Genomic DNA, 25378 nt, shown 5'->3' with positions numbered 1-25378 from the left:
TCATAGAGGCTACAGTAGTATGTGCTTAAGGTCATACCTTCATCAGTGTGAGTACCTGTGGGGGAAGGGATGGAATTGGGGTTTGGCATGAAGAAACAGTGGGGTCCACACAGAAACCAATGCTGATAATAAGTATGTTTTTAACTGAGTAGTACAGTTAACACTGTGCCCAGGACTCCTCCAGAAATATGAAAACATGCACATAGGAAAAGTAAAGGCCCCTAATTAAAATCCCCAATAATGTTTTATTCTGTTCAGTTTTAGCCAGAATTTTATAGCTTAGGTACCTAAATGATGCCTCCTGTGCCTTTTCTGGCAACTTCTACCCAAGCCAACTTTCAGGAAAATGGCACAGCTGCTTGTAAACGTTCTTATGATGAAAGAGTTATACATGTGAGTGTCTGCATCACTTTGTAGAACTCAGTGTAATAAACTGGGCTGCTGACTGTACTACAGTGTTACCCTGCTTTGTTTATGAAAGAGATTCCCCCTTCAGTTTCAACTGGCACATCACTGGAGATTTGACTTCTCAACTTACCTTTTAGGTAGGTGTAGCCAGGTGATTATGTTGGAGCCCATTAGGGAAATCTGTGTCATCCTCTGAGTCACATTCTTAAAAGAGTCACATTCTTAAAAACTGCCTTTCTTCCTTCCCTTGCTTGGGCTGTGTTTGATAGAACTTATTATTCTAAAACATATAAAAACCATTCTTGGTTTATGCTGTACAAAAAAGAGGCAGTAGGCCAAATTTGGCCTATGATCCATATTTTGCCGACTCCTGCTTAGGGGATGGAAAAGTAATATGTTGAAGGGAAACTTCTCTGGATAACACCATGGAACGGGATGAGGAGGGTCCCCTACCTCCCTGGACCCCCTGTTTGGAATTGTACATGAGATTTCAATCTCTTGGTTCAGCCACTTTGCTTGGCAGCCAATCTGACACTTACACAGAATTAGCCAACAAAAAATGAACTGCAGTCATGTCTTCTAAAATGCAACCTATGCCTTCCTCCAAAACTTAGTGGTACACTAATGATGAAATACAAGAGTGACTCTTAGAAAGTAAAAGGCAGCCCACTCAACATCTTTTTAACAATAATTTTTTCAACAAGATTATTCATGGAATCAACAGAATCCTAATAAATACTAGCACACTGTAATAGTATTAAATTCCTAATTAAATATGCAGTATTTTACCTTCAGAAAAATGTGTGCGCCCGCCCCTCCCCCCAAAGAAAAAGAAAAATGTTCACCCAGATCTTGGTTTGTAATTATTCTCCACTAAATGGAACCAGAGCTCTTAAGAGTAAAAGCTTATTCCAATGCTGATTAGGAAAATTAAGTGTAGAACAGTCATTTGTATTAGCAATCAGGAAGTGCTCGAAAACTGACGAGAAGTGATTTCACCAAAAATGGCAGAGTAATCTGTCCCCCTCCCCCAACATGAACAATTAATGAGCTGGCAACGTTGGCAAAACTCTAGAATCTAGTCTGGGACTTAGAACCACCAAGGAAGCTTGATAAGGGCAACACTTTGCAATGAGAAAGCTGCCCACCCACTGTCCCCCACATCTCTGGTCACCAGCCCGATTGCTGGCAGCCTGAGCCCCAGGCACAGGTTGCTGGGGGCAGGGCAAGAATGAGACCTTACCCCACAGGGCTGTGCTTGTGGGCCTCACCTGTGGGCTGCTGTCTGTAAGTCAGTAACAGGGCGTCCCTTTGTTGTTTCCTTGACTCAGAACAGTCTTCCCAGAGGGCTGGTGCCAAAGGCATTTAAAGGCACAAGTCCTGGGGGTGGAGGCAGCAACCTGGTGGGCAGGATGACAGTCAAAGTGAGCAGCAGACGTATTGAGAAGCCTGGGAAGGGACAGGTTGGAAAATGGAGTTGTGTGTGGCAATACGAGCTTTTGAAAAGCTTCCTAGTGCACATCGTGTGTGCCCAGGTGAGACACAGCTGAGAAAAGACCTGAAAAGTCCCTATGCTCTCACCTGGACTGGCCTGCAGGCTCCATGTAAGCTGGAAGTGAAGGCTAAGGCAGAGTGGAACCAGCCTGGCTAAGCGCTGAAGGAGTGCCCAACACAGCCAGCCTGCAAAACTGGGGGCATGTCCCCTTTTTTTGGCTCCAGGTGTTTACAGAAGCTGACAAAACACAGCTGACCTCTGGAAGCTAATGGAACAGAATTAAGTGGCCACACAATATACAGATTCAATGCAGTCCCTATCAAGTTACCAATGGTATTTTTTACAGAACTAGAACAAAAATTTTTTACGTTTGCACAGAAACACAAAAGACCCCAAATATCCAAAGTAATCCTGAGAAAGAAAAACGGAGCTGGAGGAATCAGGTGCCCTGACAAAGCTAATCAAAACAGTATGGTACTGAAAAAAAAAACAAACATAGAACAATGGAACAGGATAGAAAACCCAGAAATAAACCCACGCACCTATGGTCACCTGATTTACGACAAAGGAGGCAAGAATATACGAGAAGACAGTCTCTTCAATAAGTGGTGCTGGGAAAACTGGACAACTACATGTAAAAGAATGAAATCAGAACATTCTCTAATACCATACACAAAAACTTAAAATGGATTAAAGACCTAAGTGTAAGTAAGGCCAGACACTATAGAACTCTTAGAGGGAAAACATAGGCAGAGAACGCTCTTCGACATAAATCGCAGCAGTATCTTTTTGGATCCACCTCCTAGAATAACGAAAATAAAAACAAAAAACCAAATGGGACCTAATTAAACTTAAAAGCTTTTGCACAATAAAGGAAATGATAAACAACAAAAAGTCAACCCACAGATGGGGAAAAAAATATTTGTAAATAAAGCCACTGACAAGGAATTAGTCTCCAAAATATACAAACAGCTCATGCAGCTCAGTATCAAAATAACCCAATCAAAAAATGGGCAGAAGATCTAAATAGACATTGCTCCACAGAAGACATACAGATGGCCAAAAAGCACATTAAAAGATGCTCAGCATTGCTAATTATTAGAAAATGCAAATCAAAACTACAATGAGGTTATCACCTCACAGTAATCAGACTGGCCATCACCAAAAAGTCTATAAACAATAAATGCTGGAGAGGGTGTGGAGAAAAGAGAACCCTCCTGCACTGTTGGTGGGAATGTAAATTGGTGCAGCCACTATGGAGAACAGTATAGAGGTTCCTTAAGGAACTAAAAATAGAACTACCGTATGATTCAGCAATCTCACTCCTGGGCATATATCCAGAGAAAACCATAATTCAAAAAGATAAATGCACCCCAATGTTCATAGCAGCAGTATTTACAATAGCCAAGGCATGGAAGCAACCTAAATGCCCATCAACAGAGGAATGGATAAAGAAAACGTGGTACATATATATAATGGAATATTACCCAGACACAAAGAATGAAATAACACTATTTGTAGCGACATGGATGGACCTAGAGATTATCATACTAAGTCAGACAAAGACAAATATGATATCACTTATATGTGGAATCTAAAAAAAATGATACAAACGAGCTTATTTACAAAACAAACAGATTCACAGACTTCAAAACAAACTTATGGTTACCAAAGGGGAAAGGTAGGGGGAGGGATAAATTAGGAGTTTGGGATTAACATATACACACTACTAAATATAAGATAGATAACCAACAAGGACCTATTGTATAGCACAGGGAACTATATTCAATAACTTGTAATAAATCACAATGGAAAAGAATATGAAAAAGAATACATATATTCTTTATGAATCTTTATGAATCACTTTGCTGTACACCAGAAACTAACATGACATTGTAAATCAACTATAGTCCAGTATAAAACAAAAACTAAAAAGAGTTAAGTGGCCACACATGACGAAGGATACAGACTTATAAAAATAGCTTAGAAAAGTCAATAAGGACACAAACGACAAGAACCCACAACAAAAAATCCCTGGGGCAGGGGGAGAATCTGATTTCCAGAGTTCCCACGTTATCTAAAATGTCTAGTTTTCAGCAAAAAATTACAAAACATGCAAAGAAAGTATGGCCCACTCACAGGAAAAAGACCAACAGAAACCGTCTCTGAGCCCTGCCTCTGGTTGGGGGGAAGTGGTCCAGCCAGTGGGATTAGGAGTGCCACTCAGTAGGCAGCTACTTTAGACTAAATTTAAATTCAATCAGAATCCCAAAAAGCTCTGGAGAGGAGCCTGGTAAATCCGTTCTAAAGGTCGCCTCTAAGAATTGATGTGGGAAAAGCCAAGAAAGTCTTGAAAAATAGAAATGAAGAGGGACTTGGAGAAGTGTTACAAAGCAACAACAATTAAAATGCCACTTTAGTTAATTAGCACAAGTGTAAAATGTGAGCTATATAAATAAAAATCTGGAAAGAACCAGAGTACTTACAACCTGTGAGTCAGGACAGAGAAGGCAAATAAGACAATGTAACCAAGCTGCCTGCAGCTCCAAGGTCAAAACAGACCAACCACTGGTCTACAATCATTTGCTGAGCCTGTGCTCTAGAGCCCGTGAGCCACAACTACTGAGCCCATGCGCCTAGAGCCCACGGTCCGCAACAAGAGAAGCCACCACAATGAGAAGCCCACACACCGCAACAAAGAGTAGATGCAGCCAAAAATAAACAAATAAATAAAAACAAATTTATAAAAAAAAATAACAAAACATGGAGTATAGACTGTCATAGCCCCATGTCAATCCATGTACCCTATGAATCAGAATCTACAGGTAAGTGATGTAGGCCTGTGTACTTAGGAAATGCTTTCTGAATAAACGTATCTATCAGCATTAATAGATGAGCATATCTATTATATACTACACATCAAATTAAGGAAGAGTTAAAAAAAAAAAAAAGACGCCCCCCAGATGGGGACAAAGGCCTCAGCAATAACCAGATGCTCTCAGGTATCACAGTATATGATGAGGTCTGAAATCCTTATGGCTCAGCTGCTAAGTGAAATGGGAATTCTAAGAGGGGAGAGAGTAAGAAGCACTTCAGAACAGAGGTGAGTACTTGAGCTCAAACATAAACTAAGTGTAAAATATGCACAACAAGCATTAACTACATGCCAGGCACAGTCCTAAGCCCTTTCTTAAGGATCTGGACAGGCAAACCTCAAGAAGAGGTGCAGATGTGGGTAAGATGTATGAGCAGTATTTAGAAGGAGGATCATATGGAACTTACCATGAGTTTTTGAGTAACATCAACAAAAAAGGATGAATATGGACTGATATGTTTAAGAAAAGGTATCTTAAGTAATAGAGGACAACCCTAGGATTATATAAGGCCAGCAACAAGACGAAACAGATGCTTTAGATTTAAAAGTATATACTTACAGTTAGGAATGAAATAAGGCATCAGAGACTAAGGTTCTGGTTTTAAGTAAGGTCACTGGAAGGTAAGAATAAAAGCTATAGAAGACAGTTTTCAAAAGAAAATTAAAAATAAGAGGAACTATGGACAGATCAGTATTACAGGTACTTTTCATGGTTGTCAGATACGGAAGAAGAAAAGGATTAGAACCCAAGTAAGTGGAAATAAGGAACGTGAGAAGATTTACAATTTGGAAGAAATGATTTTAGGGTTAGTTTCTGCCACACTGACAATGAAAAGACTAGAACACCTCAGGTAAAGCAGAGAGTAGAGGGCAGACGAGGCGGAGATAGAGGACGTGGGAATTTTTCAGTCACTGGGTAAAGTGAAAACCTTAACTCTTAGGAACAGATGAGGTACGGGGAAGGGACATTGTAAGACCTAGTTCTTGACAAACTCTTCCCAGCAGAGTGATCATGTGATCAAAACTGCTTGCTATTGAAAGACGTCTTAATTTTTGCCAAATTTGAGCACAGAAAATGCTATTTCACTGTCATACTTTTTACTTCTCTTATTACGAATGAAGTTGTAGATATTCTCATTTATCATTTGTGTTTTTGTTTCCCACTTGTGTTTCCTTTTCATGTATGTCTTTTGTCCACTTCTCTGTTGGGTTGTTTGACTTTTTCTTATGAATTGTAGGAGTTCATTATTCAACAAACTTTTATTGAATGCTAAACTGTGGCTGGCACTATCCTAGACAGTGGAAACACAGACATGAAAGAAAACAAACCCTGTTCTCATGAAGTTTACATTCCAGTGGGAGGAAGCAGAAATTAAGTAAAATGAATAATGTATAATGTCTTATTTAAATTTCTGTTTGAGAAAAGCCATGAATGTATTTTGGATATTAAGCCTTTGCTGGTTATATATGTTACAAATAACTTCTCTCACTCTATGCCATGAATTTTGAATTTTTATGGTGTTTTGTAATGAGTGAATGTTCTTAATCTATTTTTTTCTTCTAAAACAGTATTTTTGTGCTGTTTGAGAACCCTTTTATAAGGATTGTACATAGATGATACATATATATCAAGAGCGTACATATATTCCCCTTTTATATAGTTATAAACATATTCCACTATACTTTCTTCTAGAAGTTTTATATATTTTACTTTTAAATTGATTTCTGTATAATGGTAAAAGACAAATGTTTTCTCCATATGAATAATTTTCTCAACAGCACTTATTGAATTACCTCCCCTTTGTCTGTTTCTCACATATCTGATTTCCATATGCGTGGAGCTAGTTCTGGAATCTTCTGATCCGTTTATTATTTTTTTTTTTTTTTTTTTAAGCCCTGCCTTCCCTGGCTCTTAGCCTCATTCTCCCATCTTCAAAGGCACCGATGTTGCATCTCTCTGTGCCTTTATTCAGTAGTCAGGACTTCCTCTGACCACAGCTGGGAAATGTTCTGATTTTTTTTTTTTAATTTATTTATTTTTGGCTGTGTTGGGTCTTCGTTTCTGTGCAAGGGCTTTCTCTAGTTGTGGCAAGTGGGGGACACTCTTCATCGCAGTGCGCGGGCCTCTCACTATCACAGCCTCTCTTGTTGTGGAGCACAGGCTCCAGACGCGCAGGCTCAGTAGTTGTGGCTCACGGGCTTAGTTGCTCCGCGGCATGTGGGATCCTCCCAGACCAGGGCGCGAACCTGTGTCCCCTGCATTAGCAGGCAGATTCTCAACCACTGTGCCACCAGGGAAGCCCCCTGATCCGTTTATTCTTACATTAATATCACACTACAGCCAATAGCTAGCACTGAATTTGAAAGGGCAAGCTCCCCCTAGTTTTTCTTAGCCTTCTAAACTGCTTTGTTTATTTTGGGACGTGGCTATTCCACACAAATTTTAAATTTTTATATCTAATAATCCTAAAATCTTAAGTCTTTTATGTTTTAATTCTATCCTGATAATCAATCCCCACTTCAGTTTTAGACTTAGTTCTCAAATAGCACTCAAAAACAATCTTCTGCTATTTTATACTTTACCATTTCTTGATTAAAGTTCATGTTCTAGAAAATTCTTTACAAAGAATTCACGAAAACAATATTTCCCTGCATTCTTGCATGTTCAAACTTACTGTTGTTACTTTAGCTGAATAACATTTTGTCTACATATAAAATTATTGGGATTTACTTTTAGTTCTTAAGGATTTTGTAATTCTTTCTCCACTGCTTTTAAAAGCACTGGATGTTATTATGGACGTCTGAGATCAACTTGATTTTTTTTCTCCCCCTTAAAAATGACTGGGGAGTTCCCTGGTGGCCTGGTGGTTAGGATTCAGTGCTTTTGCTGTTGTGGCCCAGGTTCAAACCCTGGTCAGGGAACTGAGATCCTGCAAGCCAAGCAGCACAGCCAGAATTTAAAAGAAAAAAGACTTAATTCAAGTGCTGGGGATCTAATGTAGAGCATGGTGACTATAGTTAATAATATGGTATTGTACCCTTGAACGCTGTTGCAAATATATCTGAATCATTCTCACCCCCCCCCCCAAAAAAAAACCACACGTACAAATTACCTGTTAACTACGTAAGGTGATGGATGTGTTAATTATCTTAATCTTGGTAACCATTCTACAATATATGTACATCAAATCGTCACACTGTACGTTTTAAATATATACAATTATATTTGTCAACATTCCTCAACAAAGTTTTAAATGACTTAATTCTTTGGTTTTGCAGACCAAAAAGAACCTTTCTTTCTTTAAAAATCTAGTAACTTCCCTAGGATACACCATGGTGGTGACAGTTCTGAGTTAGTTTCCCATAAGTTAGTCCTTTTCATGTAGACTCCAGTCTTCTTTCTTACCAGGAAGCTTCTTTGAAATGTATCTCTAAGTATTTGTTCTATTCAATTATCTCTGGCTTTCCACATGGGGGACTGGATGGTGTGCATGCTGAACCTCCTTTTCCAGTCTTCCACATGTGACCCCTTTAACTGTGCCCCGATTCCCATTCCATCTGCTCACTTCCTGTGCTCCTCTCTTCCAGGCCCCTCACTATGTTTTCAGCTCTTTGTGCTCCTTCCAATTCTACACATTTTTACTGTCAGGATGTTTCTTCTTCCAGTTCATTCCTGAGCACTGGAAGCTTTCAGACAATCTCCTGTGTCTCTTCATCTCTCCCCTCAGTGCTTATATATGGTTCCTTGTGCTTTTGAATCATAAAAGCAATTGCTTCATTAAGCTGTGAAACATTCATAGTGAGATACTTGGTCACAATATTTCTCTCTTCTATGACAATATTTTTCAGGTGCGTGTTCTTCACTTACTAATTTTTTTTTTTTTTTTTTTTGCCTTTTCTTTTTTTCTCTTTCTCCCTTTTTTTTTTTCTTAGGAAAACATCCATGCATCCTGCACTGGCTGCTTAGGACCAAGGACTTAACATTGTATTTGATTATTTTTTATTTCTCTCTGAAAACCTATGGGCATTTTCACGTGCAAAGTCTTGTTTATCCCCCAAATGCTACAAAGACCAATACTTTACACAGTTAAGGGTTATGTGTGTGATTCCACCCTGAATCCCACTTCTCTGCTTCTCAGAACCAAAGCAGGTAACAAGGAAGTTCCTGCCACAATCTTGTTTGGTCCCTTCCTGATGTTTTACCAAGGGTTAGTCACCTTGCATTTCTTTCTGAGGTCAGCAGCCCTGGAGGTCTCTCTCTGATTCCAATTCCAGGTGCCTGTACCCAGCTTGATTTTTTATTGCTTTCAACAGTTCTTCCCCTTACGTCATGGTTTCAAGTTTAGCTATTTCTCAGATTTATACAAAATACCAGTCTGCAACTCATTTCTCAATCTCCTAGTTGGTTTTAGATGGTTTACAGGAACGAAGGGGGAAAACGCTGACTTCATATTTCCAATTTCAAACTAGAAATTCATTGTGTCCTTCTTGACAAGCACCTTTCTTGCCCTCCAGACATCTCTCTGGGTTTTCTTCTCTGTTACGCTTGTGACTCCTACGTGTTGTAAGGCTGTGGGTTGCAGCCTCTTTTCCTGTCTATCCACATCCACTGCCCAAGGCCCAGTTATGTCTGCATACCACCTTTCAACTCATGACTTTCAAATTTAATCTGCACTCCTGTCTGTTCTCCAACTCCAGATCTGTATGTCCAAGGGCCTTATCAACATCTAAATTTGAATAATCATCTCAAGTCACTGACGCTTCTCAAAGTCACTTCTTAAAAAATTTGCCCCGAACTGCTCCTCCCCACTTTTCCCATCTCAGTGAACACTTCCCACCCCAGCAGGTTGCTCAGACTAAATACTGAGGTCATCCTCAGCTCCCCACCCCGTTCTCTCACTCCACATCCTACCCAACAGCAAATCCTACTCTCCCAACGTGGAGCCACATTTCATCACGTCTACCCCCTCCCTCACTTCACATCTGAGCCACTGCAAACACCTCTTTGCTGTCGAGAGCTGAAACCGTCAACATCCACACAGCTTACTCTCTGCATTACCATGTCTACTGTTCTACTGTGTTACCGGCAGACTTTCCTGCCCCATGAAACTCATGCCCAGGAAAATAAAAGTTGCAAATGATCTTACTGTTCATTTCAGAAGCTTCCTCAAAACCCTTTTAAACAAACTTCTCACCTTTCCCATAGATACTATACTACTTATTCTCCAAGACCTGTCCACAAATCCTAAACTGTTAAATCATAATTCTTACCCAAAAGTTATTAAGCCCCTGAATTAAAAAAATATACTTTAAACTATACCCTCAAATCTCATAAATAACCTTTGTTCACTCTTTTCCAAGATGCTACGAAGACTGTCAGGGTGAGCAATAAATTAAGATTTGCCTTCACTATGGTGGTGGTCAGTATTTCAGGAGCCAGCATTTCACACTGTCTTTATGCTTTTACTTTGTCCACCACCCTTGTCCCCGTCCCCAATTTCCTCTGCATAGTAGCAAAGAAATTCTTTTAAAACATACTCTTTTGCAGAAATCCAGTAATAGCTACACAACTCGCCCCAAATGAAGTCAAAGCCCTCGCCGTGTCCTGTAACACATCATTTGGCCCCTGGCTACCTGTCTGATGTCACCTCCCACCAGCATCCCTCTCAGGTGCTCCCCTGCCACCACTCTGGCCTCCCTGTTTTCCTCAGAGCACTTCCAACAAACTCCTGCCGCAGGAACTTGGCCCTGTGGCTGTTCCTTCGCCTGGAACCCCCAGGAGCCACATGACTCACCTCCTTCCTTCTTTATCTGCTCTAATGCTGACATCATCAGAAAGGCATTCTCCAACCACCTTTTACAAGAGCACACCCCGCTCTCTATCTCCTGTTTTAGTTCTTTTCACCATTCTCGTCACCACTGGATGTGTAAACTTATTTATTCACGTCTCCTCCTCCTGCTAGCTTGTAAGCTATAGGAGCTCAGGAACAGTGTTTGTTCATTGGTGTATCCCCGACACCAGGAGCGAGGATGGCACAGAGTAAAAATATCTGCAGAATGAATTAATAAATGCCTGTGGGGAAAACTGAAAAGAAAATAGTCCATGAAAATGGAGAGAAGATGAATACTAGAAAGGAGAAACCAAGAACAAAGGTCAGGAGGCAGGCAGGGGGTCAACACTGGGCACAGAATGGTCACCTTCCCTAAAAGTCAGGCCAGAGAGGAAAGCGCTGGTACTTAAGAGTGGTGGATGGAAATGTGGTTCAGGTTATCTGAGGCAGGCTGGCTCGCCGTTCAGTTACTTCCCAAGGTCTGAAGCCCCTACATAGAAGTACTGAGACAGACACCAAAGGTCTCAACTTCTGGACCAATCCATCTGGGTCTGCTTTTCCAGTGGCTTCTTTTTTTTCACCTGATAATGACTAACTCACCTGGATCACTCTGGCATGGAAATGCTTTTCTCTAATGGCCATGGCTCTTCTCCTTGCTCTAGCTTGAAGATCACCTCTGGTTTGCTGACGCAGTACCCTGTGAGTGAGATACAGGGTTAAGACTTCAGACAAGTTGCTTGGACATCGGGGGCCCTGAAGGACAATGAAGGTGCCGGTTCAGGAGTCACATGATAATGGTGCCCATTTGAACCTTTATTTAGGGACGTGAGAACAGAAGCCTTCTTTCTGTGCTCAATAGCAGCACTCATTTCTGACCCGTGAGGTGTGCAGATATCATAAAGCTCCGCCAAGGGCTCGTAAGCTTTGGCGGCTAAGAAACAATGCACACGCTGAGGCGCTATACAGGGAAGACGCCTCACCCACGGAGACCAGCATCACATCCCGGTACAGGGTCCTCCACGTGCAGGTCAGCTGTAGCCTCTCATCCCAGGTGAAGTCCACAGGCACGTCCTTGAATGACACGGATCCCTGGCCAGCACACTTCTGTTTAAGCCAAAGAGATCAGTATTGGGTGATGTGAGAGAGATGGGAAATAATTCTTAACATGTTGATTTTGAGAGTTTACCATAAATATTATATAGGCTGCCTATTCTATACCTTGTTTTGTGGTTTACTTTGTGGGATAAAGTGATATCATAATAGGAAAATCCAGATTGTAGATTAACTTATTAACTCAAACAAAAAAAACTGAAGTTTCTACCATGTGTCTGAAACTATCCTAGCTTGCCAAGAATATTGACCTAAATCAATCTTTTTTGTTTTGTTTTGTTTCGGTATGCGGGCCTCTCAACTGTTGTGGCCTCTCCCGTTGCGGAGCACAGGCTCCGGACGCACAGGCTCAGCGGCCATGGCTCACAGGCCCAGCCGCTCCACAGCATGTGGGATCTTCCCGGACCGGGTCACGAACCTGTGTCCCCTGCATCGGCAGGCAGACTCTCAACCACTGTGCCACCAGGGAAGCCCCTAAATCAATCATCTTTATTTGGCCTTTAAGAAGCTTAAATCTGGGGAGACGGGCTAAACATGAGTCAGCCTCTCATGCCAGAGCACAACCTAAAACAAGTTAAAGGAAATTTTCAGCTGCGGTGCATTGCGAATAATCACATTGTTAATCACTCAGCATCTCTGTGCTTTGAGTCTCTTCTCTGTTGATTCACTTTGTTACAAAGCAGAAACTAACACACCATTGTAACGCAATTATACTCCAATAAAGATGTTTTAAAAAAAAAAAAAAGCTTAAATCTTGGTAAGGAGAAAAATCATACCTATAAATACTTATCGTGTAATAAGGTATTATTAGAGCTATGCTAGAATCAGTGTTATATAATGTAGGAGATATGACTATTTTGTATTGTCAGGTCGGGATTCACAATAGCAGATCTTCATTAATGTGGTGCAAGCACATACACAAAGTCAAAGAGTATGAAAAACACAGCAGTATGACAGGAACAGGGGAACAGGGCAGGGCCACGAGAAGAGGAAGAACTGCAAAGGTGTTCAGCAGCACATTGTGCAGTTAATTCTGGACTCATCCGTGTAGTTGAGTGGTCTCCAAAATTCTTCATCACCATCCTGGCAGTAAAGTTTTGAGCACCCCCAATTTATTTATTTTTAGTAAGTACTATATACATTCTGCTAATCCACATGATAATAAGCTTAATTTATCTTTTTTTTCCTCATTAAAAGTTTAAATGTAATCAACCTGTTTTCCTCCCAATGGAGAAGAAAGCACTGGGAGATCTTGTGCCTCCACAGGTGGGAGGTGTGACCACTGAAGAAATGAGGAGCTGGTGAAGACACACATGCAATCACCATGGTAGCTGTAACGTTTACATTAAACAGCAGCAAGGAAGATCTCAAATCAACAACCAAACATTACAATTTAAGGAACTAGAAAAAGAACAAATTAAACCCAAAGCTAGCAGAAAGAAGAAAATAATAAAGATTAGAGCAGATGTAAACAAAATAGAAAACAGAAAAACAGAGAAAATGAAACCAAAAACTGTTTTTTAAAAAAGATGAACAAATTTGACAAACTTTTACCTAGATGGAATAAGAAAAAAAAGGGAAGACTCAAATTACTAAAATCAGAAATGAAGATATGAACGTTACTACCGATTCTGCTGAAGTAAAAAGGATTATGGGAGAGTACTATGAACAACTGTACAATAAATTGGATTACCAAGATGAAATGGAAAAATTTTTAGAAACATAAAATCTACCAAGACTAAATCATGAAGAAAATAGGCACACTGAATACACCTATAACTAGTGTGGAAATTGGGTCAGTAACCAAAAACATCCCGACAAATAAAAGTCCTGGACCATGGCTTCACTGGTTCATTTTACCAAACATTTAAAGAAAAGCTGGGCTTCCCTGGTGGCGCAGTGGTTGAGAGTCTGCCTGCCAATGCAGGGGATACGGGTTTGTGCCCTGGTCTGGGAAGATCCCACATGCCGCGGAGCGGCTAGGCCCATGAGCCATGGTCACTAGGCCTGCATTCCCGGAGCCTCTGTTCCGCAACGGGAGAGGCCACAACAGTGAGAGGCCCGCGTACCGCAAAAAAAGAAAGAAAGAAAGAAAAGCTAATACTGGGACTTCCCTGGCAGTCCAGTGGTTAAGACTCCACGCTTCCACTGCAGGGGGCATGGGTTTGATCCCTGGTCAGGGAACAAAGATTCCACATGCTGTGCAGCACAGCCAAAGAAAGAAAGTAGAGCTAATACAAATCCTTCTCAAACTTTTCCAAAAAATTGAAGAAGAGCGAATGCTTCCTAACTCATTCTATGAGGCCAGCATCACCCTTATAACAAAGCCAGACATAGATGTTGCAAGAAAACTACAGACCAATATCCCTTATAATACTACAAAGCTACAGTACTAAAAATGGTGTGGTACTGGCATAAAAACAAACAGACAAAAGGAATAAAATAGCCCAGAAATAAACCCTCAAATTTATGCTCAAATGCTTTTTGACAAGGTTGTCAAGACCACCCAATGGGGAAAAGATAGTCATTTCAGCAAATGGTACTGGGAATACTGAATATCCACATGCAGAAGAATAAAGTTGGATCTTTACTTAACCTCAAATAAAAAAATTAACTCAAAATGGATCAAAGACCTAAATGTAAGACTTAAAACTATAAAACTTTTAGAAGAAAACAGGGCAAACGCTTCATGACTCAGTATCTGGCTATGATTTCTTGGATATGACACCAAAGGCACAGGGAACAAAAGAAAAAACTGGACTCCCTGAAAACTAAAAATGTTCTGCATCAAAAGACACTATCAGGGCTTCCCTGGTGGCACAGTGGTTAAGAGTCCGCCTGCCGATGCAGGGGACATGGGTTCGTGCCCGGGTCTGGGAAGATCCCACATGCCGCAGAGCGGCTGGGCCTGTGAGCCATGGCCGCTGAGCCTGTGCGTCCGGAGCCTGTGCTCCGCAATGGGAGAGGCCACAACAGTGAGAGGCCCGCGTACCGCAAAAAAAAAAAAAAAAAAAAAGAAGATACTATCAACAGAGTAAAATGCAACCCACAGAATGGGAGTAAATATCTGCAAATCATTATGTCTGTTAAGGGATTAATATCCAGAATATATAAAGAACCCCTAAAACTAAACACCAAAAACTCCCCGAACATCCAATTCAAAATGGACAAAGGACCTGGACATTGCTCCAAAGAGAATACACAAATAGCCAATAAGCACATGAAAAGATGCTCAATATCACTGATCATTAGTGGAATGTGAATTAAAACTACAATGAAATATCACCTCACACCCATTAGGACGGCTACTATGAAAACAAAAAACACAACAAAACACAACCACCACTACAAAATAACAAGTGCTGGAGAGGATGTGTAGCCATGGGAACTCTTGTGCACTGTTGGTGGGGATGTGAAACAGTACAGCTGTTACAGAAAAGGGTGTGGCAGTTCCTTAAAAAATTAAAAACGGAATTACCATATGACCAAGCAATTCCACTTCTGGGTATATACCCAAAAGAACAGAAAGCAGGATCTTAAAGAAATATCTGGGGCTTCCCTGGTGGCGCAGTGGTTGAGAATCTGCCTGCCAATGCAGGGGACACGGGTTCGAGCCCTGGTCTGGGAAGATCCCACGTGCCGCAGAGCAACTAGGCCTGTGAGCCACAACTACTGAGCCTGCGCGTCTGGAGCTTGTGCTCCGCAACAATAGAAGCCGCGACAGTGACAGGCCCGCACACCGCGATGAAGAGTGGCCCCCGCTCGCCACAACTAGAGAAAGCCCACACACAGAAACGAAGACCCAACACAGCCAAAAATAAATAAATAAATAAATAATTTTTTTTAAAAAAAGAAATATCTATACACCCATGTCCATAGCAGCATTACTCACATTAACTAAAATGTGAAAGCAACCCAAGTGTTCACTGACGAATAAATAAGCAAATGTGATATGTATATACAATAGAAAGGAAATTTTCACATATGCCACAACATGGAATGAACCTTGAGGACATTATGCTAAGTGAAATAAGACAAGCACAAAAGGACAAATACTACATAAAACCATTTATATGAGGTACTTAGAATAGTCAAAATCACAGAGACAGAGAATATAATGATGGTTGCCAGGGGCTAGAAGGAGGAAGGAATGTGAAGTTATCGTTTAATGGGTACAGAGTTTTAACTTTATAAGATAAAGAGTCATGTGGATGGGTGGTAGTGACGGTTGCACAACATTATAAATGTACTTATTTAACACTACTGAATACTTAAAATGGTTAAAGTGATTTTTTTTTATTTTTTGGAGTATAGTTGATTTACAATGTTGTGTTAGTTTCAGGTGTATAGCAAAGTGTATCAATTATACATATACATGTATCCACTCTTTTTTAGATTCTTTTCCTACGTAGACCATTACAGAGTATTGAGTAGAGTTCCCTGTGCTACACAGTAGGTCCTTATTAGTTATCTAAAAATGATAAATTTTATATGTGTATTTTACCACAACAAAAAAACTGGGGGAGTGGGGGGAACTCCATTAAAGATAAGAGTTTGAACACCCCTCCCCACCATGTACATGGATGGAGAAAGACACACCATGATAATACTAATCAAAAGAAAGCAGGAGTGGAGTGGCTATATTATTTTCAGACATAGCAGACTTCAAAGTAAGAAAAGTTATCAAGGATAAAGAAAGTCATTCATAATGATAAAGGGGTCAAATCTCCAAGAAGAGGTAACAATCCTTAACATGTATGCACCTAACAACAAAGTGTCAAATACATCGGCAAAAAGTGATAGAACTACGAGGAGAAACAGATGGAATCTAATGTTGGAGACTTCAACACAGCTCTATCACAAACAGTGGGCAGAAAATCAATAAAGACACAAAGACAAACCTCATTTTACCGTGCTTCACAGATACTGCCTTTTTTTTTTTAATACAAGTTGAAGGTTTGTGGCAACCCTGCATTGAGCAAGTCTACTGCCGTCATTTTTCTAACAGCATCACTTTTTAAATTAAGTTACGTGCATTTTTTTAGGCATAATGTTATTGCACACTTAACAGACAACAGTACAGTGTAAACATAATGTTTTTTTGTTTTTTTTGCGGTACTTGGACCTCTCACTGTTGTGGCCTCTCCCGTTGCGGAGCACAGGCTCTGGACACGCAGGCTTAGCGGCCATGGCTCATGGGCCTAGCCACTCCGTGGCATGTGGGATCTTCCCGGACCAGGGCACGAACTCGTGTCCCCTGCATCAGCAGGCAGACTCTCAACCACTGCGCCACCAGGGAAGCCCTGTAAACATAATTTTTACAGGCACTGGAAAACCAAAAAATTTGTGTGACCCATTTCATTATGATATTCGCTTTACTAGGATGGTCTGGAACCAAGCCCACAATATCTCTGAGGTTTGCCTGTAGTTGAACTCAACAACACCATCAGTCAATTGGCTCTAATTGACATCTATAGACTGCTTCATCCAACAAAAGCATAATACACATTCTTCTCAAATTCACATGGAATATTCACCAAGATAGACCACATTCTGGGCCATAAAACACACCTTAATAAATTTAAAAGAACAGAAATCATACAATGTCTAGGAATTAAACTATAAATCAGTAACAGAAAGATAGCTGAAAAACTCTAAAATACAAGAAGATTAAACAACACATTTCTAAGTAACACATGGGTGAACGAAGAAATCTCAAAAGAAATTTTAAAATATTTTGAACTAAATGAAAATTAAAACACAATTTATTGTGTGAGGCAGCAAAATCAATACTAAATTTATAGCATTGAGTGCATATATTTAGAAAAAAGAAAGATCTAAAATTAGTCATCTGGGCTTCCCTGGTGGTGCAGTGGTTGGGAGTCCACCTGCCGATGCAAGGGACACGGGTTCGTGCCCCGGTCCGGGAGGATCCCACATGCCGTGGAGCGGCTGGGCCTGTGAGCCATGGCCACTAAGCCTGCGTGTCCGGAGCCTTGTTCTGCAGCGGGAGAGGCCACAACAGTGAGAGGCCCGTGTACCACAACAAATAAATAAATAAATAAAATCAGTCATCTAAGATTCCACCTTAGGAAACTATATGAAGAACAAATTAAATCAAAAGTAAGCAGAAGAAAAGAAATAATAGAAACTGGAGTAGAATCAAAATGAAATTTCAAAAGAAACTGAAAATAAGAAATCAATGGAGAAAAATCAATGAAACCAAAAGCCGATTCTTTGAAAAGATCAATAAAATTAATAAACCTCTAGCTAGACTAAGAAAAAGAGAAAACACAAATTACTAATATCAGAAATGAAAGTGGGGATATAACTACAGATCCCATTGACATTAAAATAATAAAGAAATATAATGAGTAACTCTCTGCCCACAAATTTGACAATGATGAAGTGGACCAATCTGTTCAAAGTCACAATCTACCCAACTCACACAAGAACAAATACACAATCTAAATAAGGCTGTATTTTTTTTGTTTGTTTTTTTGTTTGTTTGTTTGTTTTTTTTTTTTTTTTTTTTTTTTCCCGGTACGCGGGCCTCTCACTGTTGTGGCCTCTCCCGTCGCGGAGCACAGGCTCTGGACGCGCAGGCTCAGCGGCCATGGCTCACGGGCCCCAGCCGCTCTGCGGCATGTGGGATCTTCCCGGACCGGGGCACGAACCCGTGTCCCCTGCATCGGCAGGCGGACTCTCAACCACTGCGCCACCAGGGAAGCCCTAAGGCTGTATTTTTAAATTGAGTCAATAATTAATAACCTTCCAAAACAAAAAGAACCAAGCCTAGATGGGTTCACTCATAAATTCTACCAAACACTTATGAAAGAAATTATACTAAATATCTACAATCTCTTTCAGAAAATAGAAACAGGGAACAGTTCCTACCTCTTTGTCTCAAGACAAAGACATTACAAGATAATAAAACCACAGACAAATATCTCTCATGAATATAGATGCAAAAATCCTTCACAAAATATAAAAAGAAATACACACCACAATGGGAGAGGCCACAACAGTGAGAGGCTCACATACTGCAAAAAAAAAAAAAAAAAAAAAGAATCCGTTTGCCAACGTAGGGGACATGGGTTCAAACCCTGGTCCAGGAAGATCCCACATGCCGCGGAGCAACTAAGCCTGCGCACCACAACTACTAAGCCTGCGCTCTAGAGCCCACGCTCCACAACTACTGGAGCCCATGCACCATAACTACTGAAGCCCACGCGCCCTAGAGCCCACACACCGCAACTACTGAGCCCATGCGCCTCAACTACAGAAGCCTGTGCGCTCTAGGGCCAGTGTGCCGCAACTACTGAGCCTGCATGCTGCAAGTACTGAAGCCTGTGCCCCTAGAGCCCATGCTCCGCAACAAGAGAAGCCACCGCAGTGAGAAGCCCATGCACCACAACGAAGAGTAGCCCCTGCTAGCCGCACCTAGGGAAAGCCCACACACAGCAATGAAGACCCAACACAGCCAAAATAAATAAATAAACTCTCAGTAAACCAGGAACAAAGAGGAACTTCCTCAACTTGATAAAGAAATCTACAAAAGCCTACAGATAACATCATACACAATGGTGAGAAACTAGCAGCTTTCCCACTAATATAAGGAACAAGGCAAGGATGTCCCCTTTCACCACTCCTTTTCAACACTGTACTGGAAGTCCTAGCTAACGCAACAAGACAAGAAAAGGAAACAAAAGGTATACTGATTAGGAAGGAAGAAATAAAACTGTCTTTGTTGTCAGATGACAAAATCGTCTATGTAGAAAATCTGAAAGAATCAACAAAAAAGTCCTGAAACTACTAAGCGATTATAGCAATTTTGCAGGGCACAAGGTTAATATATAAAAAATATATATAAAATATATCATTTTTCTATATAACATCAATGAACAAGTGGAATTTGAAATTAAAAACAGTATCATTTACATTCACTCACCCCCCAAATGAAATACTTATGTATAAATCTAACAAAATACATACAAGATGTATATGAGGAAAACTGTAAAACTCTGATGAAAGAAATAGAGGAACTAAATAAATGGAGAGATATTACATGTTTGTGGACAGGAAGACTCAATGTTACCATGATGTCAGTTCTTCCAAACCTGATCTACAGATTCAATGAAATCTCAAAATCCCAGTCAATTATTTTGTGGATATCAACAAACTGGTTCTAAACTTTTAAAAAGGCAAATGACCCAGAATAGCCAAACAATATTGAAAGAGAGGAACAAGGTTGGAGGACGGACACTACCTGACTTAAAGCCTTACTGTAAAGCTACAGTAATCAAGACAGTGAAAGAATAGACAAATAGATCAATGAAACAAACTGGAGATCCAAGAAATAGACCCACATACATGTAGTCAACTGATCTTTGACAAAGGAACAAAGACAATACAATGGAGCAAAGACAGTCTTTTCAAAAAATGGTGCTGGAATAACTGGACATCCACATGCAAAAAAAATAATCTAAACACAGACTTTACACCCATCACAAAAGTTAACTAAAAATTGATCACAAACTTAACTAAAATACAAAATTACAAAAGTCTTAGAAGATAACACAGGAGAAAATCTGATGACTTTCAGTTTAGCAATCACTTTTTAGACACAGCACCAAGGGCATGATCCATGAAAGAAAGAACTGATAAGCTGTACTCCATTAAAATGAAAAATTTCCACTCTGTCAAAGACACTGTCAAGAGAGTGGAAAGACAAGCCACAAACTGGGAGAAAATATCTGCAACAGACACATCTGATAAAGGACTATTATCCAAAATATACAAAGAACTCTTAAAACTCAACAATAAGAAAACAAACAACCCAAGACTTTAAGGGACTGCTTACCAAAGAAGATATACAGATGACAAACAATAAGCATATGAAAAGATGCTCCACATCACATGTCATTAGGGAACTGCACAAATTACACCAATGAGATTCCACTATACACCTGTTAGAATGCCCAAGATCCAGAACACCGACAACACCAAATGCTGGTGAGGATGTGGAGCAACAGGAATTCTCATTCACTGCTGATGGGAATGCAACATGGCACAGCTACTTTGGGAGATAGTTTGATGTTTGCTTACAAAGATAAACATGCTGTCACCGTACAACCCAGGAATCATGCTCCCTGGTATTCACCCAATGAAGTTAAAAACTTATGTCCACACAAAAACCTGCACACAGATGCTTATGGTAGCCTTACTCTCAACTTCCCAAATTTGGAAGCGACCAAGATGTTCTTCAGTAGGTGAATGGATAAACTGTGGTACATCTAGACAATGGAATACTATTCAGCACTAAAACAAAATGAACTATCAAGCCATGAAAAGAAGCGAAGAAATCTTAAATGAATATTACTAGGTCAAAAAAAGCCAATCTGAAAAAGCTACATACTGTATGATTCCAACTATACGACATTCTGGAAAAGGCAAAACAATGGAGACAATGAAGTGGTTGGTGGGGGGAGGGGAGGCAGGGAGGGAAGGGAGGGATGAACAGGTGGCGCACAGAGTAGTTTTAAATGCAGTGAAACTACCCTGTATGATACTATAATGGTGAATACATGTGACACATTCATCAAAACCCACAGAATGTACAACACCAAGAGTGAACCCTAATGTAAACTATAGATTTTGGGTGACAATGATGTGTCAGCGTAGGTTCATCCACTTTAACAAGCGTACCGTCTGGTGGGGATTGTTGATAATGGGGAAGGCTGTAGGTGTCTGGGGGCAGGTGGTATATGGGAAATCTCTGTACCTTCAGCCCAGCTTTGTTGTAAACCTAATACTGCTCAAACAAACACGAATTCTTACAAAAGCAACAATAACAAACATACTCCACCTTGCATGATCCAAGATACCATTCACAGAAGGGAAAGGAGACCCCAATTCTCCTGGATGGCCCTGCTCTGTATTCAGGTAGGGTGATTATCCAGTCAGAGCAGAGTTTGCTTCCCAAGCCTACCATTTGCTTATTCAGCCACAAACACGTGATGAGCACCTACCAGGAACAAGGCACAGGGTGAGGAACGGAAAATATGAAGATGAACACGGCATGAACATGGACTTTGAAGGGCTAATGGCCTGTCAGCACAGACACAAACAGGTAATTTCCACGCAATGGACAAAGTGCAGTGACAGGGGCAGCAGGGGCATTGTGGAGCACAGAGGGGAAGGGCAATTAATCCAGAGGGGGACAAAGAAAGAGGAGAAGGGCTTCCTGGAAGAGATCTCCCCCAAGTTAGCTCCTGAGAGATGAACTGGAGACTCAGGAAAGGAAGTGGAACAGGGCTCCCAGGTCAGCCTGCAGGACAGAGACGTGAGTGAGATGCACAGGTGGGTGGTAACCGGCTGTGTTCAGGAAGTTATGTCAGGTTTGGGGTCACTGGAGACCACTGTTACATGTTTACTCTTTAAATGTCACCTTCTCTAAACTGTGAACTCCATCAAAAAGGGACCAGGTCTCTACATCGTTTTGAGCAGAGTCTGTGGCACACAGTTCAGTACCTCACACACTAATCAATCACTGTTGAATAAAATGTAGAATATGAGAATTTTTTTAATATTTAATAAAACAAAGAGAAATAAGAAGTGGTTCTGTTCTCAACAGCCTTAATTTCATGATAAGAACTCAGCCTTTCCCCTCTGGAGGGCCAGAAGCTATTCAAGTGGTTTCCATACTGAAGTGGCATCATCTGAATAGCATTTCAGATTCCTCAGGAGGACAGACTTAACCTCGGGGAGAAAGAAGCAAAAACTGTTCCAACAGTGCAGGGGAGAGAAGATGAAGCTCTGATAAGGGGAGAAAGAATTAAGCAGAAAACACAGGTTTAAGAAATGATGACATCTTAAAGGTAGTAGAGCCTAGATGCTACCCAGGATGAGGTGAGGGGTGGGAAGAATAGGATGAATCCCATTTTGGTGGCTTTTTGTCTATTTCCACTTTTCCATCTTAACATATGAACACCCTAAAAAAAGCCATGAAATCCACTGGAAAATGAAATAGGGAATAGAGAAAAGAAATACTTCACCTGGGATTTGTTCATTTTCTGTTGTTCTTGGAAGACTGTCAAAACCTGGGAAGGCATTCCTGGAAGAGGAGGAAAGAGGAACAGGATGATGAGAGCTCCTCAACGCTCTTCCTAAAAACTTCCACACGCCAGCTGGGTAACCTTTAATCCTGGAGAAGGAGAGGAAGGTTAACACCTGCCCCTTTGTGACTCCTTAAACCCACAATGTTCCCTACTCCTTTAACTATTTATGTTCCCCTCTCACTAACACAGAAGTATTTAAAGCAGAATTATTAAGCATATGATAGCATCTCAAAATATGAAATATGATGCCTTCATTAAAACATATAGCAGGGGGAAAAACCCTAAAGGCTATTTTGCGTAACTGTTTTTCTACCAAGATGTTAACCCCCTGAGTCCGAGAATCCTCATAAAGTTTTGAAAAAAGGGACAGGTGCCTTAAACTTGTTTTTTTAAAAAGAAAAACTGTTTCTTCTAACTTGCTTTTTCTCAAAAGGATTTTTTTTAATATTTATCTTTTTTTTTTTTTAATGGCTGCACCTGGTCTTAATTGCAGCACAGGGGATCTTTAGTTGAAGCATGTGGACTTCTTAGTTGCAGCATGCATGCGGGATCTAGTTCCCTGACCAGGGATCGAACCCGGGCCCCTGCATTGGAAGCATGGACTCTTACCCACTGGACCACCAGGGACATCCTCAAAAGGATTTTTTTAAGAGGAAATGTGTTTCCGTGAGATCGTGTGGACAGCACATGCCAGGACTTCTGTGTGCCTCTTACTGATTCTTCACAAGTCATTTCCCCTTTCAGGCTTTTTCCCTTCTGTCAAATGAAAAAAAAAAAAAAAGATAATCCTGGCAAACCGTCTGGGAACTACTACTCTTGACTCTAAGAACAGGAAGGACAGAAACCAGCTTCTGGAAAGAACTGGTGGAGAATGAAGGGAGGGGAGGTTGCCATTGGGGGTGGGGTTAAAGATAAAAGCTTCCCAGCTGCGGAATCCCCCAGCATCCCACCACTCCCGCCACATGTCACACTCAGTCCCAGCTCCCTTCTGTCTTCCAAAGTGACTCACAGCTGATGGTGGTGAAATCACTCAAGCCTCCGCCCTCCGGGCGATACGCTCCTTTTCTGGGTTTCTTCCGCTTCTCTTCTGAAGCTCCGATGCGTCTTGGGTCAGAGGCTAGAGGGAGCGGGGGTTCTTCCCTGTGAGATTCCCGTTCCTGGAGTCCCCCTCCTTCCGGCTCAGTAGAGATGCTCTGTTCCAGTAGAGCCTAGGGGACAAATTCACTTCAGCGGGAACCTGCATCCGGGTGCCATATCTGCCTCTCTGAGAACACGCAGCTCCAGAGACCTCAGGCCGCACTTCTACGACCGCAGAGAAGGCTGAGGACAAAGGCGGGCTGGCCGCGGCTTAAGTGCCCTCGGCCCCTGGACGGCACAGCTGCGGGGCGTCTCCGTCGCGGCCGGAGGCTGCTCCGCACAGCGCTGGGCCAGACGGATACCAGTCTAAGGGAACTAAGGAAACCCGGGATGCACACCGCCGCCGCAAGCCTCGGGCACACACGCTTCGGTTACGTATTCGGGCCCGAGGAACGCGCGCCACGCCGCGCCGAGAAGCATCAGGGGGCTAGTCTTACCTCCCCGGGCTGCGAGGCCCGATGGGGTCTGTCGCTCAGTCCTCTGGGCCGCGTTCGGGCCGCCTCGGCGATTACGAGGATGGAGACCCCGCAGCCAGCGCGGCCTCTCCCACAAACGCGGCCCTTCCCGCGCGTTCGCTCGGGACCCCCAGTCTCCCTCCATTCAGTGTGGACGCGGCCCAGGCGGCGCTGCCTCTGCCTCCGCCCCGCGCCCCTCTTCGCAGCCTCTGGAGGCCCGCGCTGAACAGGACGCCGACCTCCAGGGCCTACCGCCCGCCCCACGCGCGGCCGCGCCCAGACAGGCCCGAGACCACCAGGGAGCCCCGCCGAGAACCGACGCGCGCCTGCGCACAGAGCCCGACGCCGCTATAGGTCCTCGGCGAGCTCCGCCCACTGTGGGGCGGGGCCTGCGCGGGGCCCTTCCCTCTCCACCCCCAACCCCCCCCACATCGCCCCAACTCCCACAACCCCGTCGCTCCCCACGTCATCCCCACCTCTCCTAGTCCGACCTCACCTGCCCCTCCCCCTACACGCCCCCGCCCCTACATCACCCGCACAGCACCCTAGCCCCTACCGCTCTGCATCACCATCACCGCCACCTGGAGATGACGGGCCTCCTCGCAGCCGCCAGCTAGAGAGAGATTTAAGAACACAGATGAAAAAGTTAACCAAATTAGCCCAGCCAAGCAATTTTTTTTTCTTTTTTTTCTTTTTTGGCATTGCTGCCGGGCTTGTGGGATGTTAGGTCCCCTACCAGGGATGGAACCCGCCCCGCCGCAGCGAAAGCTTGGAGTCCTTACCACTGGACCGCCAGGGAATTCCCCAAGCAATTTTTTTTTAATGTGAAAGAAAAACAAGTAACGGGGGTGCAAAATTTAAGATTCAATACACGAAAATTGAAGGTAAGTCAAAATTCACACAAGTGAAGTGGGGTGGGGGGAAGTATCTCACACATTCTCCCAGAG

General features: G+C 42.1%; 1 protein-coding gene and 1 long non-coding RNA gene across 5 annotated transcripts in view; one reads left to right on the top strand and one right to left on the bottom strand.

Moving 5' to 3' along the window:
- Positions 1-11287, top strand: part of ZNF12 (zinc finger protein 12) — a 58991-nt gene extending 47704 nt beyond the window's left edge. The window contains exon 7 of the mRNA XM_069541434.1: positions 11272-11287. The gene's annotated coding sequence lies outside the window, so the exon portion shown is untranslated. The remainder of the gene's footprint in view (positions 1-11271) is intronic.
- Positions 312-24740, bottom strand: LOC132438358 (uncharacterized). 4 transcript variants are annotated; one of them, XR_009522171.1, is made up of 7 exons: positions 24414-24740; positions 23849-24047; positions 23449-23595; positions 22777-22925; positions 11590-11713; positions 11210-11306; positions 312-2705 (listed from the first exon to the last, which is right to left on the bottom strand). It is a non-coding gene; the product is annotated as an uncharacterized lncRNA (long non-coding RNA). The 4 variants fall into 4 exon arrangements; XR_009522172.1 differs by lacking the exon at positions 312-2705 and adding an exon at positions 5172-11112; XR_009522173.1 differs by lacking the exon at positions 312-2705 and adding an exon at positions 5172-8561.
- Between the last annotated feature and the right edge of the window lie 638 nt (positions 24741-25378).

This window comes from Delphinus delphis, chromosome 15, assembly GCF_949987515.2.
Source record: "Delphinus delphis chromosome 15, mDelDel1.2, whole genome shotgun sequence".
NCBI classification, from domain to species: domain Eukaryota; kingdom Metazoa; phylum Chordata; class Mammalia; order Artiodactyla; family Delphinidae; genus Delphinus; species Delphinus delphis.
The sequence above is the reverse complement of the archived record's forward strand: the minus strand, read 5'-3'. Positions and strand labels throughout refer to the sequence as shown.